The sequence below is a fragment of the Pleurodeles waltl genome, chromosome 6 (assembly GCF_031143425.1).
Source record: "Pleurodeles waltl isolate 20211129_DDA chromosome 6, aPleWal1.hap1.20221129, whole genome shotgun sequence".
NCBI lineage: Eukaryota > Metazoa > Chordata > Amphibia > Caudata > Salamandridae > Pleurodeles > Pleurodeles waltl.
Genome location: NC_090445.1, coordinates 385,792,568 through 385,809,841, shown reverse-complemented (window position 1 = coordinate 385,809,841; position 17,274 = coordinate 385,792,568). Strand labels below are relative to the sequence as shown.

Genomic DNA, 17,274 nt, shown 5'->3' with positions numbered 1-17,274 from the left:
GGAGCTTGCGAATGGGGAGAATGGAGGTGTGGAATCAGCGTTGGCGGTACTAGTGATGGTATGAGTGAAGTTAGGGTTTTGCGCTTGCACAGCTTATTGCCGCAGATTGTGTGAAAAGGTTGCAAGGATTTTAGAGGATAGCGGAGGTGCGACTCCGAGTGTAGAAGTAGGGAAGTCGTCGAACTTCATAGAAATAGCGGAGGTGCGACTCCGAGTGCGAGAGTAGGGAAGTCGTCGAACTTCATGTGCGTGCGGCGCTTCGTGCATAAAAAGGTCCACGTGGTTGTTGTTGTTGAGACGGGCCCTGCGAGGTCAAGAGACTCCGGAGTATGTTGAAAAGTGTATGAGACACTTGTTTTTATGTTGTGGTCTGGTCGGTTTAATAGGTTGATCGGGCGTGGTCAACGAGTCGGTACGTGTGTTAAGGGAGTGAAAGAAAACTTCGACTTCGGGCTTTGACAAAATTCTAAGTGCACTAGAATAGATCATTGACAAGTTGAGAGCAGTCTGCGGGTCAGATTTGCTTGCGAACGTGGGGACCGAGAAAGATGGAATAACTGCCGAGGCTAGTGAAAAATCCCTAAGGTCCTGAAGCGATTGTGTTACCCTTCCTGTAGTAAACCGACAGATCTGTTTTATTATTATTTTTTTTTGGTAGCTCGCGATACATGCCAGAAGTTGTTACGAGAGGAGCTGAGTGAAGGAGGACTAGCCGCGAGGCTTTGTCAGCCGCAGTGTGTGTGAGTGTGACGTCACTAGGATCCGCGCTGGGATAGGTTGGTTGGTGAGAAGGGTCGCGCACGGATTGGACGCAGTCCGTGGGGCTCGATTGGAAGGGGAAAGGCAAGCGAAGAGTATTCCGGGAATTAAAGTCACCTATTGATTACAAATTTGTGAAATAAAAGACGAGAAAATGAAATTTTTTAAAGCATTAAAGAGTGCGATGAAGGGGGAGTCTTACATTAAAGCGAGCGTAGGAGAGGAGACGCCACCCGAGGGTACACCAGCTTACATTGTAATGGGGGAAAAAGGGGTAGCTCCGTGCCTTTGGCTAAAACAATGGCACAAGCTGACAGAGAAACATGGGAGCGTAGCGTTCCCGATCCATGGGACATTCAATATAAGGATCCTAGAGAATTTGAGATTTGCGATGTACGACATGAAGGTACCTCCAAGGCCAGCACAGTTTGAGGCTCTAGCAATTTGGGAACTGATGGCTAGACAGCAACAGCAAAATAAGTTTGAGACCAGGATAAGGAAGGTAGAAAAGACACTAGCGGACGCTAGGTGGGATAATGCACAGAAGGTGTGGAGGTCAGATGTATTACAGGGGATAAAATTGTTTCCCGCAATTACTAAGGAAGAAGAGGAGACAGGTAAGAAAGCTACCTGTAAGACAAACAGGAGGTGTTCCAAGGATAGAGAGGACGAGGAAAAGTTGAGAAGAGAAGAGGAGTTAGAGGACGAGGAGTTAATAATGCAATTGCTGAATGACCGTCCACCACCTTATGCAGAGAGTGGACAAGGTCCAAGTACCAGTTCTGCCCCTCTGGCACCGGTACAGAACAGTGAAACTCAGAGTCCAGGAGCATCATCGGGATCTAAGGACCCGAGTTTACTGTTCACCCCGCAGATACCGCAGGTTAGGAGAATATGTCCAGATGTGCCCATGTTGAAACCAGCAGAAAATTATCAGCCGCAGGTCCCAAGGTACTACAGCAGTGATAACAGTACAGGAATGATTCTAGATCCGACTGTAATGGGAGGACAGAATGGTCACAACCCAACACTGGCACAAGCTGAATCAACTCAGTTTCTGATGCCTCAAAAGCAGACGCAGGGGGGAAACGCACATGCTCAGATGACGGGGAGTCAGATGGGCATGCCGGCAATGATGACCCATAGTGTGGGAATGAACATGTCTCAGAACATGGGGAATGGACAGAACGCAGATGCGATATCCCTACCCATTACTGTAGGTCCACCGGTACCTTTGTATATTCAGCCTAATTCAGGTATGAGCAGTCAAGGATCAATGGTGCAGAGTGGGATGGAAAGGAGGTGCATTCAAAACACTCCAGAGACAACTCCGATAGCGGCCCTGCCAACTGGATCTGGGTCCTTGATGGAGTTTAGTCCCATATGTGCTCAGTCAACAGTGGTGAGATCAAGTCCTCCACTGGTGATACCTCTGTCATCGAATACTGAAAAGTTGCCGCAACCATCGATGGCAGTCTATGTGAATGCTACACTGATGGGGTTGAATGCGCAACAGCTGACACAGTGGTTCAACAGTCTGAATTCCACACAAAGCTCAGCCAGTGGGAAGGGAGAAGAATATCTGAATAGGGTCAGGTTGAGCATGGAAGCACAAGAATTGGTGGAAGGGACTATGGATGTGAATAGGTTAGAGTCCTACTCGGAAGAAGAGCTGAGGTATCTATGTCCCAGGATTACGAGAGAAGTGGACAAGGTACATAGAAGGTTGCAAGAAATAGCAGACAAAAACGGGGTGGAGATAGACAAGATGAAACACTTGAGCAGGAGCTACAGGTTGGATTTTGGGACCACAGATTTTGAACACATGAGGTCAGCAGGCATGAAGGCGCACCTTAGAGAATTGCTGCAGAGTGCACAAGTATGGAGGTGCTTAGATAAATGGGAAAGCAGATGGGTAAAAAAGAAAGGAAAAGAGGAAAGACAGTGTCCCAGAGCTCAACGAGAAAAGACCACAGAGTAGTGATGCAGTAACCATGTTACCAATGAGGGAGACAGCAGGGGGAAAACTAATACATGTACCATGGCACAGAAGCGACATTCAGTCTTTTACGGACGATTTTCCCAAACTGAGAGAGAAACCGATTGAATGGTATCAACAGACTGATAGGTTTGTGAAGCTTGCGAAATGCCTTTGGGAAGATCTGAACACCCTCTTTGAGATTGTGGTTCCGACAGATTTGTGGGAGGATTGCAAAAGAGCTGTAGGTTGGCCGACAAGTGAACCGGAGAGAGACAGGGATACGAGTGCACCATCACCTATGGTGATGAGCTTGTACTATAAGGTGATTGAGCATTTGAAGACGAAGGTTGCCGCGAAAAATGTGGATGTGTAGAAGATTGATCGAACTGCCCAAGAGGCTAAAGAGTCGATTCATAGTTACTATGAGAGGTTGTTGAAAGCGTTCAAGAACTACAGTGGCACGGAAACAATAGAGGCGAAGGACATGCTTCATTTCGTGTTTAGATTTGTGGAAGGGCTGAGACCAGAGATAAGTCAGATGATAAAGTCGCATTTGATTTGTTGCAAGTCGAAACCGATTGATGAGGTGTTGAATTATGCGAAATACTGTAGCGACGAGATTGAAGTGAAACAGAAAAGGTTGAAAGAGAAAGTGATGATGATGCAACTTAAGGCAGCTCAGACAGGTCTGCAAGGTTTGCAAGGGTTGCAAGGGTTCCAACAGCAGGTACCGCAACCGCAGCCGCAGTTGCAGGGAAATATGATGTTTCAGCCACAGGCGAGAGGCAGAGGCAGAGGAGGTTTTGGAAATAATGGTCCGGATTTGAACACTGTTGTGACTCCGAATGGTGTGCAGGCATTAAAAAAGGTGATGCCGTGTCACGTGTGCGGAATTGTCGGACATTGGAAACGCGAGTGCCCGATGGTGGTGCAGGAAGGTGCAGGTATTGGTCAGCAAAACAATGATGTCAATGCATTTCAGACAATGAGGGGACCGAAAATGAGAGGTCCAAACCCAAATTTTCAGACCATAAATCAGCTGCAGGGATTACAACCTATGCAGCCGCAGCAGATGCAGATGCCCCGTATGCAGATGACGCAAATGCAACCAATGCAACAGCAGTTTCCCATGGTACCTAACCAGCAAATGCAAATACCTTTGGCACCAATGAGTCAGCAGCAAGTGATGGTTCCTCCACAGGTCTCGGGTCAGGTAATGAATACAAATGGCACCGTACAACAGTTCCCATTACACAGTGAGACTGGAATAAACAATGTATGGGAGAGTGAAAGTTCAGGAGAGGAAGGAGATTGTGTGCTTGCAGCATCCTTGGAAGTTGATCAAAAGGGTCCGTACGTGGAGGGAAGAGTAATGGGTCATCGTGTCTCATTCTTGGTTGACACAGGAGCCACACGTTCAACTGTTAAGAGCATTGAAGTACCGAATTTGCCACTCTCAGGGAGAACAGTTCAAGTGGTGGGAGTAGCAAACAGGCACCTGACGAACCCAATCACAGATCCAGTACCAGTCAGCATTGGTAACTATCAAGGGTTACACAGATTTGTGGTATGTGACTCAAGCCCGATAGCACTGTTAGGGAGAGACCTATTGTGCAAATTGGGATGTTCGATTATGTGTTCGAACGAGGGAATTAAAATTCAGACGAGCAGTGATGGGGAAGAAGAGGACAGTGTAGAGGGGGATGAGATGGAAACTGTCGATGAAGAGTATCCTCTGATTTGTCTTTTCCCGATGATAACTGAAGAAGATATTCCAGCTGAATTACGGGAAACAGTCGGAAAAGAAGTGTGGGATATGACAGGGAAAGAGGTGGGATTGATGAAAGGAGTGGAACCAGTGAAAGTGACTGTAAAGCCCAATGCAACCTTTCCCCAGACCCCACAATACCACATGGCACAAGACACCCTCATGAAAGTTGCCCAACTCATTGACGAATTTGTAAAATAGGGAGTACTGAAAGAAGTGTTAAGCAGTCCATGTAATTCACCAATCATGGGACTAATAAAGCCTAGTGGGAAGGTCCGAATAGTGCAGGACTTGAGAAAAATAAATGACATCATAATAAAATGCTGCCCTGTCGTACCGAATCCAGCTGTGATAATGTTTCAAGTCCCTTGCGATGCTGAGTGGTTCTCAGTCATCGACTTGTCACAAGCATTCTTCTCGGTGCCTCTTCATGAGGACAGCCAATTTCTCTTTTGTTTCAAATTCTTAGACAGAGTTTACAGTTGGTGTCGAATTCCTCAAGGGTTTTCTGAGTCACCGTCAATTTTCAATCAGATTCTAAAGAAAGACTTGGAAGCATTAGAATTGCCATTCGAGTCAACCCTAGTACAGTACATCGATGACTTACTGATTGCATCAAAGACAGAAAGTGGCTGCACAGCCGACACCATTGCTTTGTTGAACCATTTGGGAAGGAATGGACACAAGGTGTCTCCTTCCAAGTTGCAGTTCTGTCAGAAGAAAGTGAAAAACTTGGGTCACCAGATAGAGAAAGGGTCACGAAGAATAATGAAGGAAAGAATAACAAGTGTACTTCAAATGAGTCCACCAAAGACAAGGAGGGAGGTGAGGAAGTTTTTGGGAATGGTGAGCTACTGTCGTCAGTGGATTCCCAACTTCTCAACCCTAGCGAAGCCTCTACTGAAACTGACCCAGAAGGATGCCTTGGATCAAATTGAGCTGAAAGGAGATGAGATGGATGCTTTTATTGAATTGAAAGAATACATGTGCAGGGCTCCAGCTTTAGGTATGCCTGATTACACAAAGCCTTTCACATTGTTTTGTCATGAACGTGATGCATGTTCTTTGTCTGTCTTGACTCAAGCCCATGGTGGCATAAACAGACCAGTAGCGTATTTTTCAGCTACTTTGGATCCGGTCGCAGCAGCACTTCCAGGGTGTTTGCGCGCCGTAGCAGCAGTTGGTATCAGCCTCACTCAGAGTGAAGGAATAGTGATGGGACACCCAGTAACAGTCATGGTCCCTCACTCAGTTGAGATACTTTTGACCTGATCCCGAACGCAACACATGACTGGAGCAAGACTCACAAGGTATGAAACAATAATTCTGGGCTCACCGAATGTGCAGCTGAAAAGGTGCACTACGTTGAATCCAGCAACCTTGCTTCCCGGTGAAAATGCTGAAATTGAGAACGCTGAAGACGTCGAGCATGACTGCCTTCAGGTGACTGAATTTTGCACAAAACCTCGACCTGACATTAAGGATACTAAGCTTGATGAAAATGACCAAATTGTTTTTGTTGATGGTTCATGTCTAAGAGATGGGATGGGAATTTTGAAAGCAGGGTATGCTGTATGTACTGTAACAGGTGTCTTGGAAGCGTCCTGGCTTCAAGGAGTCTATTCTGCACAAGTAGCAGAACTTGTAGCCCTTACAAGAGCATGCCAATTGTCTACATTGATGAAAGTTACCATTTACACTGATAGTCAGTACGGGTTTGGAATTGTGCACGACTTTGGCCAACTATGGTCACAGAGAGGTTTCCTGACTTCTTCAGGATCCCCAGTGAAAAACGGGGAGAGAATAAGGGAATTGTTACACGCCATTCAAATGCCAGCCGAAGTAGCAGTGGTAAAGTGTAGTGCTCATACAAAAGGACAGGACTATGTCTCTCTGGGAAATGCATATGCGGATCAAGTCGCAAGATTTTGTGCCTTGAACTGTATATTACTCAGAGATGAATGGAATTCAATAAGTGAACCAGAACTCGAACCAGCTGAAGCATTTGCCTTGAAGGTCGTAGATACAATAGATGAACTAAAAGCATTACAGAATAACGTCAGGGAGGACGAAAGAGATTCCTGGATTAAATCACAATGTTTAAAGAGACCAGATGAGTTATGGGTTTCAAATGAGGGAAAATTTGTTTTGCCAAATAGTCTCTTATCGCAGCTAGCGCGGTTCTATCATGGGCAGGCTCACCTAGGGAGAGATGCCATGATAAGATTGTTCAAAACTGATTGGTTTAACCCCAGATTCCGTCAAGCTGCAGAAGCAGTTTGCCATCGATGTGTCATTTGCCAGCAGATGAACCCAGGGAAGGGAACGGTTGTGAACGCGAGCCACATTGGTAGGGCGAGTGGCCCGTTTAGTAGGATGCAGATGGACTTCATTGAGATGCCTGTGCATGGAGGTCTAAAGTATGTGTTGGTGATTGTGTGCATTTTTAGTCACTGGATTGAAGCATACCCCACACGTAGAAATGACAGCCTTACAGTTGCAAAACTTTTGTTGAGGGAGTTAATACCACGTTTCGGATTCCCGATCTCTTTAGAATCAGATAGAGGAAGTCACTTCAATAACGAGGTGATAAAGTTACTTTGCGCAGCGCTGAACATTGAGCAAAAACTGCATTGTAGCTATCGCCCAGAAGCCTCAGGACTGGTGGAGCAGATGAATGGTACACTGAAATCAAGAATGGCGAAAATATGTGCATCGACAAATTTGAAATGGCCTGACGCATTGCCTTTGGTGTTAATGTCAATGAGAAACACCCCTGACAGAAAGACTGGATTGTCTCCGCACGAAATTCTCATGGGCAGGGCTATGAGACTTCCTGCAGTTCCCGCAAACGCGCTTTTGAATATTACAGATGATATGGTGTTAGACTACTGCAAAGGTCTGGCTGACGTGGTCCGCTCTTTCCCTCACCAGGTGGAAGCGACCACCTTGCCACCGATCCAAGGTCCAGGACACCCACTGAAAGCAGGTGACTGGGTCGTGGTAAAGAAGCACGTGAGGAAGTCGTGTCTGGAACCCCGCTGGAAAGGCCCTTTCCAAGTGATCCTGACCACAACTACCGCTGTGAAGTGTGCGGGAGTTCCCAACTGGATTCACGCCAGTCACACAAAGAAAGTGTTGTGTCCCACAGATGAGGAAGTTGAAGCGCTGAAACTGCCAGTGCCTGATGAAACAGTGCTGAGCGCTGAGACAGAGCAAAACCGAACTGAAAGCGAACAGGCAGAAACAGGAGAGAGGGAAATATTCTCTGAGGACGAAGCAACAGACTCACTTGGGGAAGACCAAGGAGAAACCTCAGACAGCGACGAAGCAGCTGAAGGTGACAAAGAACCTGAAGCAGCTGAGGGTAGCAAAGAGCCTGAAGCAGCTGAAGGTGACAAAGAGCCTGAAGCAGCTGAAAGTGATAAAGAGCCTGACGAAAGTAACGGTGACGAAGGGCTCGAAAGAGGTGAGAAGGCAGGAGAGCCTGATCAGAGGAGGGCTTTCCCAGAAGCAGACGATACAGAAAAAGAAAAAGAGAACGTGATCGATTCCCCAGAAGGAGGGGATAAGGCAGAACAGAACGAAACTGTTCCAACTTCCACAGAAAAGATCGCAGGTCCATCAAATGGACACGGTGCAAAGAGGAGACTAAGTATATCACCAATAAAACTAAGAACTAAAGAAAATTTGAACGACGGAGAAAGGCCAAAAGTGAAAGAGAAAAGAAAGGAAGTGACTGTCGTGGTACCAACCTCAAGTGAAGGAAAAGACTTGGCCAAAGAGGAAAGTACCAGCGAAGCAGAATCGAACAGAGAAGCAAAATTGAAAAGGAAAAGGATACCGAACAGGAGATATTCCGGTCCAGAATGGGCGTATGCAGTCAATGACGATTGGACTGACGAATTTGTATCTCTAAGCCTCGAGAACGAAGAAGAAGAGATACCAATAGAAAAGAAAAGTTTTATGGACAGTGTTGATTGAAAGGGTGATAAATGACATTGCTTGCTACAATTTAACGTGATACAACCAGCTGAGACATTGCTAAACCGGATGAGACATTTGCTGAACCGATAAAAGACTGAGTTATTGATTGAACTTTGAAAAAAAAAAAAAAAAAAAAAAAAAAAAGGACTGAGTTATTGCCGAATTGAGACAAATGCTGCTAACCGATAAGTGACTGGCCTCTTGAAGAAAACTATGTGAACATTGCGCTCGTTCAGCTTTGTAACTGAATTGCTAAATAGTTTCTTTATAGGTGCTTCTAACTCTCTGATTCTATACAGATCATGGCTACACAAAACAGTCGAATGAAATATTGTAAATATGCGTGTATAGGCTTGATAATTGCATGTGTACTAATAATAGTGGGAATAGTGCTCGCTACACGTGGAAAGGGTGAGAATGAGAGAATTGATGCTTCTACTTTTGCTCCTGTTACTGCCACTGAACTAACCGCATTGAAGAGATTAGAATTAGATGAGAGACACTTGCATGACAAGAAGGAACTTTCGTATAACGTTTTCTATCGCTTGCTAACAGAATATGTTGAGACTATGGATGCGAAAGATTGTTATGTGTGTACACAGATACCGACATCAGTAAAGGAAGGGGTGACTTATCACCACATGCCTCTTACATACGGGATTACCTGTAGTATAGTAACTTCTAGATTTTATGGTCAGACAAACATACAGTATTTTTACTCGAATTATGATGTTACCTTTGCATATGTTCCTATAATAGCGCAGCTAAGCCAGATTGCTAAAGATTTGGATGCTAAAATAATGAGGGAATTTTTCGAGCCAATGCAACCTTTTGAAACGGCTCACGCTCATAGGGAAAACCTTACCTGCTCGCTCTCTGCAGTAGAAATAAGCTTTTTAGATCGAACAGATGATAGAAGGGCACAAATGAATGCGAAATTAGAAAAGGAGCTAAGTAAGAGGACTTCAGTAGATCATTATGATTTTGCCGCAATAAAAACACAAGGGAGAATAGCTTTAGATGCTTGGCATGTAGGGAAATTTTGTATATATTGAGGTGAATCTTATTATGATAACATTTTCGTAGGAGCGAGTGAGTGTAAACATACGTTTATCTTTAAGGCCAAATGGACATTCATGATGAACGGACTTGACCCTGTCATACCAGGTGTATATTACATTTGTGGGTATAATGCCTATTATCGTCTTCCGAAAGGATGGTGGGGGAGATGTTACTTGGGTATAGTGTTCCCAAAGGTTTATCAGCTGGACGACCTATCGATGATTCCAAAGACATCTGGATCCCATCGTATCCAGAAAAGAGAGACCGCAGCTGCTGTGGTAGGAGATATATTTGGAGCCATGATTCCTTCATTGGGAGTTGTGTTGAATTCCATCAAAATAAGAAAGTTGTCTACTATAGTGGATAACATGTTGACAAAGTTTTCAGGTGCTATAATCCTGATAGATGCTGAACTTGCAGCGGAAAGAGCTATGACTCTTCAAAATAGGCTTGCCTTAGACATTCTTTTAGCAAAGGATGGCGGCGTTTGCAAAATGCTTGGTGCGCGCCACTGTTGCACGTATATTCCCGACAACAGTGTGAAAATTAAAACTATGCTTGCTAATCTAACAAAAGAGAGTGCAGATTTGAAGGAATTGAAAGAACCAGGAGTGTGGGAGAAGGTTGGAAAAGGACTTGCTTCAGTGGGAAATTGGATTGGGGGAATTTGGAATGGAATATTACTAAAAATAATACAGGGAATATTAATAGTATTGATTTGTATCTTTGGAATTTGGGGAATAAAAAGGGGAATAATAATGATTATGGCAAGAATTAAGAGAAGGAAGGAAGAGAAAATTATGAAAAGAATGGCAGAAGAATACAAAGCGAAAACTAGGGGAACTAAAAGGAAAAGAGAACTGACAGAATTTTAATGGAATACAATTTGTGGGAATAGTTTGTGTGATGACAAGTAGTCATCAGAGGAGGGATTGATGAAGCAGAAATGAAGGTTTTACATTTATTTAGCGCATAAACGTAGAGTGAAATAATCATGTGTGACTTTAACCGAACTAATAAAGATTGTACGGGGACAAAATGTGCCCTTAGAGTAGTTTGCCAACATTTATAAGCGTGCTTTATATAACGTGATGTATTAGAAGTGCACTAATCCGACATAATCGTAAACGTGTGCTATGATTTGCTTGTTTGAAATGTTTTAGCTTAGCATAACTTTAGTGCAGGCTTCGGCCTAGTTGTCTGATCTCACGATTTAGATGCTCGTATTTTTCCAATGTGCTAATAAACGTGTATTTTTGCTTGAAGCTGTACTTTTCCACTGAGATCGTTCACATGCTTATCTTAAGGTTTCGTGCCAGCCTGGCATTTTTCTCTTTGCTCCAAGGTCAATCTGCAGGTGCGGACAATGGAAGCTCTGAAAGTGAGTTAATTGGTATAAAATGTTGCAACTTACGTACCCGTCTCCAAGGATAATGTATGCTTAAGTAAAAGCTTGAGAACTGTTGTTTTTGATTGGATAATTTGGAGCCAAACTATGAACCCTCCAATGGAAGACCCTACTGGATTTGAACTGTTGTCTATTTAAACCAGGTGCACGAGAAGAAAATAGCCATTATCCGGACATTATAGCCATTAGCAGCCATTGCAGCCGTTACCAGCTCGATACCCGCCATTTTGCAGGACATTGCAGCTATTATGGCCCACCTTGCTGCGACGCCATTTTGAAAGAGACTCTGATGCTTTCTCTTATCGAGAGAAAGAGACTTTAAATGATTCTTGCCCTAGAGACTTTAACTTTGATCCCTTTGCATGAAGTAGTAGTTTTATTTTGCCGCCGTGAGGCAATTGCCCCGTCCACCCCTGCCCCTTTGCCCTGTCCCATGCTGATCGAGAAACGGTACCTGTGAGACGAAGACTTCCTTGAATGCTGATTGTAATTGGTAAATATGAAAGGAAATTGTACAATTGCATTGTGTTTCTTTTAGGTGACCAACTGCTGATTTTTGACAAGCGCCCTAGCTAGGAGTTTTCCAAATTAATGTTGTTAAAAATTGTTTTTGCATGAAGTCCCACATGCCGATTCTAATTTGAGGTTAGATGAGGATTCCTTTTGTTGCACGATGCAATTTGAGACCTTGTTATGCTGACTAAATGTATGCAATAAGCTCATTACAGATTATAGTATTAGTGATTTGCATTGCTATTATCGAATGCCTTGTTATTCAAATGCTGCATAGATTGCACCTGTTCCGCCGTTATGGACAGCTATTAATGTTCATTTACGTATATCATTTGGTGTTGAGACACATCTATATTGTGCTAGCTTTGTTAATATAGGGAAATAAATTCACTAACTTTGAATAAAACTGGTGTGGTTATTCCTGACTGAAAGGTCAGGGTTCGCCGAAATGTATTCTAGGTTAATTGTTAAGTGTTATGTTGATCAGGGTATTGCTTATGTTCGTTATTGATTATCGATTACATTAAATTGACTGATCTCGGGTGAAGAGAGTCCCACTTAGCCAAAAGATTCATCGGCCTAAAGAGCGTCCAAATATAGGTAAATTACTAGTACGGAACGCTCTATCAAGTTTCATGGTATGAGTGGAAACCTATGTACTTATGAAGGTCAAAATATAGGCACAAATTAAACTACATTCTTAAGGCACTTTTCTTGAAGTTGGCAAAACTCTATTTTCTTAGGAGAATATTAAAGTACTCACATTACTCAGGATATGGATATCAGTAGTTAGTATTGCTGCAATCTGAGACATTTACAGGAAACTACTCATCAGAAGGGATATGTCAGTGCAGGGCAGACATAAATAAATGGCTCTTCAAACAGCTGACACTTTAGTAGTAAGAGCTGCTTTCTATTCCTTACAGATATCCAAACTAAGTAGAAGGCCATGCTTGAGGGAAAGACATTCTTCTGGGCTCTCCATGAAAGACTACATTTCTAATAAACACAACACCCTCTATTTTATTTAATGTATTTGCTACAATGGATTAGCCAGATGGGATCATCTAACGATTTTTGGATGAGTCTCGAAAGAGAGCGTAATTATACTGGGAGCAGTGCTGACCTTCAAAAACCAACATGATCGGACTTTGACGATGGTGGGTTTTGTATCCACACATGCAGAGCACACTGTATGGGCAGTCCGCCACCTTAACCACTCACCCACTTCATCCACCCTGTAACAGGATTTAAAGCATTTGTACACACGAGGTACTCAGTTGACACTAGTCTGTAGCTAAAATGAAAACAGTTGAAGTAAGATATCCAACTACCCACCTTCCCCCAACTTGGGTCCAACATATCATTTTCTGGCTAAATTCCTCCTTTGTGCTTATGAGACATAACAATTAGATTCCCCTAGACTTTGTCGGAACTGACAAGATATAATTGAATGTGGTTTTCAAAAGACTGAATTTTATGTTACAGGACAATTATAGAATCTTTTCCGGTTCCACTGTAATTGTAGTAATCAGGGTAACATGTTTGCATGTGAGCTGATCTTGCATACGGTTTGTTGATGAAGATCCTGTCGTCTACTCAGTCACCTCTAGGCGGCGTAGTTGGAAGCAGGGTGCATGGTGAGCTCCAGTGGCGCAATCGGTTAGCGTGCGGTACTTATACAGCAGTACTTGCACCGAGCCATGCCGAGGTTGTGAGTTCGATCCTCACCTGGACCAACTGCATTATCTTTTTTGTATCATTTCACTGAAAGGAAAAATTAAACTTAGATTAAAGATGGCGCTTGCTAAAGATTATTTACTTCTATTCAGAATCTTCCTGTCTGACTCCTCCGGGTCCCTAGGATCACATCGCCTTCGGGACGATTCGTTTCACTGTATTATGATGTGCTGACTTGTGAACTATGCATTCACATCGGTGTATTCAAAAAGAAATTTGCTAAATAACAAGAATAATAAATACAGTATATTCGCATGAATAGCCATAAACTGAAGAGCTGCAAAAAATATTGATCAACCAAATTGAATCAAACAGAACTCATAAAAATGGCAAAAGGATAGCATCATCACACAAAGGCCTTAGCCAAATATGCTATTCCTCTAGAGTAGATTGTGGCTCTTGTGTGCTGTGATTGTTCCTCCAATACAAAATTCATTTTTAATTTGTCTGCAATTTTGAAAAATTATGCCTGCTAGAAGTCAACTTTTTAAAAGGATTTAATTCATGACACGTATTTCTCTAACCTGTGATTGTGGTCCATGCTCAATTTCTGCTTTCCTCATCCCCATCCTGATTCTACTTCTTGAGGCACCAGGTTCCCTTCTTTATCCACCCCAACCAATCAAGGTCACCAAATCTATCAAACAAGTCTGCCTGCATTCACTTTCACTTTAAGTACAAGATACGTTGTATCATTTGAACAGAGAGCATGAGAAAAGGAAGTTTATGGTGAGTGGTGGCTGGGGTTTTGAGGATTCACCTCATTTTCCTGAGAGCCGAGGTATCTGGGAGCTATAGTGTTTTGAGAGGAAAGAATTGAAAATCTCCAAGGTGCCACTGCTCGAGCCCTATAACGCTCGTTATGTGGAAGCAGATTGAGCAGAAAGAGAGGTCAGAGTACTCGCTCAACCTTTCCAAGGAACGGTAAACATTGAGTTATTATCTGGTTTTACCTAGCAGGGTGAGAACAGCGTTTGTCAGGCGTTTGTCAGGCAATCGGAAGGGGAGACGAATGAGTCGTAGTTCTATGGTATTATTCAAGTCTTCTTGCTAAGATAAAAGCAGAAAAGGGAACGTTGACAATAAGCAAGCTTAAAACGAGGTGTGATTTCTAGGTGAAATAACTTGAAAAGAGTTAAGATTTAAAAGATAAACAGAAGACCCTGATGAGGATTGAACTTGTGTCCCCTGGGTTTAAAAAGCCAGTGCTTTGCCACTGAGCTACAAACCCTGAGGGTTTCCATGTCTGAAAGCGCCGTATGTGGACTTAAGGCAGAATGTAGCTCCCTGTGATTTTTATAGTATGAGTGGAAACCTATGTACTTATGAATGTCAACATATAGGCACATATTAAACTACATTCTGAAGGCACTTTTCTTGGAAGGTGGCAAAAGTCTATTTTCTTAGGAGAATATTAAAGTACTCACATTATTCAGGATATGGATATCAGAAGTTAGTATCTCTGCAATCTGAGACATTTACAGGAAACTACTCATCAGAAGGGATATGTCAGTGCAGGGCAGACATAAATAAATGGCTCTTCAAACAGCTGACACTTTAGTAGTAAGAGCTGCTTTCTATTCCTTACAGATATCCAAACTAAGTAGAAGGCCATGCATGAGGGAAAGACATTCTTCTGGGCTCTCCATGAAAGACTACATTTCTAATAAACACAACACCCTCAATTTTTTTTTATGTATTTGCTACAATGGATTAGCCAGATGGAATCATCTAACGATTTCTGGATGTGTCTCGAAAGAGAGCGTAATTATACTGGGAGCAGTGATGACCTTCAAAAACCAACACGACCGGACTTTGACGATGGTGGGATTTGTATCCACACATGCAGAGCACACTGTATGGGCCGTCAATCACCTTAACCACTCACCCACTTCATCCACCCTGTAACAGGATTTAAAGCATTTGTACACACGAGGTACTCTGTAGACACTAGTCGGTAGCTAAAAAGAAAACAGTTGAAGTAAGATATCCAACTACCCACCTTCCCCCAACTTGGGTCCAACATATCATTTTCTGGCTAAATTTATCCTTTGTGCTTGTGAGACATAACAATTAGATTCCCCTAGACTTTGTCGGAACTGACGAGATATAATTGAATGTGGTTTTCAAAAGACTGAATTTTATGTTACAGGACAATTATAGAATCTTTTCCGGTTCCACTGTAATTGTAGTAATCAGGGTAACATGTTTGCATGTGAGCTGATCTTGCATACGGTATGTTGATGAAGACCCTGTCGTCTACTCAGTCACCTCTAGGTGGCGCAGTTGGTAGCAGGGTGTATGTGTGAGCTCCAGTGGCGCAATTGGTTAGCGCGCGGTGCTTATATAGCAGTACTTGCACTGAGCCATGCAGAGGTTGTGACTTCGATCCTCACCTGGAGCAACTGCATTATCTTTTTTAAATCATTTCACTGAATTGAAAAATTAAACTCAGATTAAAGATGGCGCTTGCTAAAGATTATTTACTTCTATTCAGAATCTTCCTGTCTGACTCCTCCGGGTCCCTAGGATCACATCGCCTTCGGGACGATTCGTTTCACTGTATTATGATGTGCTGACTTGTGAACTATGCATTCACATCAGTGTATTCAAAAAGAAATTTGCTAAATAACAAGAATAATAAAAACAGTATAGTCGCATGAATAGCCATAAACTGAAGAGCTGCAAAAAATATTGATCAACCAAATTGAATAAAATATAACTCATAAAAATGTCAAAAGGATAGCATCATCACACAAAGGCCTTAGCCAAATATGCTATTCCTCTAGAGTAGATCGTGGCTCTTGTGTGCTGTGATTGTTCCTCCAATACATAATTCATTTTTAATTTGTCTGCAATTTTGAAAAATAATGCCTGCTAGAAGTCAACTTTTTAAAATGATTTCATTCATGACACGTATTTCTCTAACCTGTGATTGTGGTCCATGCTCAATTTCTCTTTTCCTCATCCCCATCCCGATTGTACTTCTTGAGGCACCAGGTTCCCTTCTTTATCCACCCCAACCAATCCAGGTCACCAAATCTATCAAACAAGTCTGCCTGCATTCACTTTCCCTTTAAGTACAAGATAAGTTGTATCATTTGAACAGAGAGTATGAGAAAAGGAAGTTTATGGTGAGTGGTGGCTGGGGTTTTGAAGATTCACCTTATTTTCCTGAGAGCCGAGGTATCTGGGAGCTATAGTGTTTTGAGAGGAAAGAAATTAAAATCTCCAAGGTGCCACTGCTCCAGCTCTATAACACTCGTTATGTGGAAGCAGATTGAGCAGAAAGAGAGGTCAGATACTCGCTCAACCTTTCCAAGGGACGGTAAACATTGAGTTATTATCTGGTTTTGCCTAGCAGGGTGAGAACAGCGTTTGTCAGGCGTTTGTCAGGCAATCGGAAGGGGAGACGAATGAGTCGTAGTTCTCTGGTATTATTCAAGTCTTCTTGCTAAGATAAAAGCAGAAAAGGGAACGTTGACAATAAGCAAGCTTAAAACGAGGTGTGATTCCTAGGTGAAATAACTTGAAAAGAGTTAAGATTTAAAAGATAAACAGAAGACCTGATGAGGATTGAACTCGTGTCCCCTGGTTCCAAAAAAATCAGTGCTTTGCCACTGAGCTACACAGCCGGAGGGTTTCCATATCTCAGAGTGCCATATGTAGTCTTAAGGCAGAATGTGGCCAGCTGTGAGTTTCAGAGTATGAGTGGAAACCTATGTACTTATGAATGTCAACATATAGGCACACATTAAACTACATTCTTAAGGCACTTTTCTTGGAAGGTGGCAAAACTCTATATTCTTAGGAGAATATTAAAGTACTCACATTACTCAGGATATGGATATCAGTAGTTAGTATCTCTGCAATCTGAGACATTTACAGGAAACTACTCATCAGAAGGGATATGTCAGTGCAGGGCAGACATAAATAAATGGCTCTTCAAACAGCTGACACTTTAGTAGTAAGAGCTGCTTTCTATTCCTTCCAGATATCCAAACTAAGTAGAAGGCCATGCTTGAAGGAAAGACATTCTTCTGGGCTCTCCATGAA

General features: G+C 42.8%; 1 non-coding gene across 1 annotated transcript; it reads left to right on the top strand.

Moving 5' to 3' along the window:
- Positions 1-13,122: 13,122 nt before the first annotated feature.
- TRNAI-UAU (transfer RNA isoleucine (anticodon UAU)) lies at positions 13,123-13,217 on the top strand. The gene is made up of 2 exons: positions 13,123-13,160; positions 13,182-13,217. It is a non-coding gene; the product is annotated as a tRNA-Ile (tRNA).
- The last annotated feature ends 4,057 nt before the right edge of the window (positions 13,218-17,274 follow it).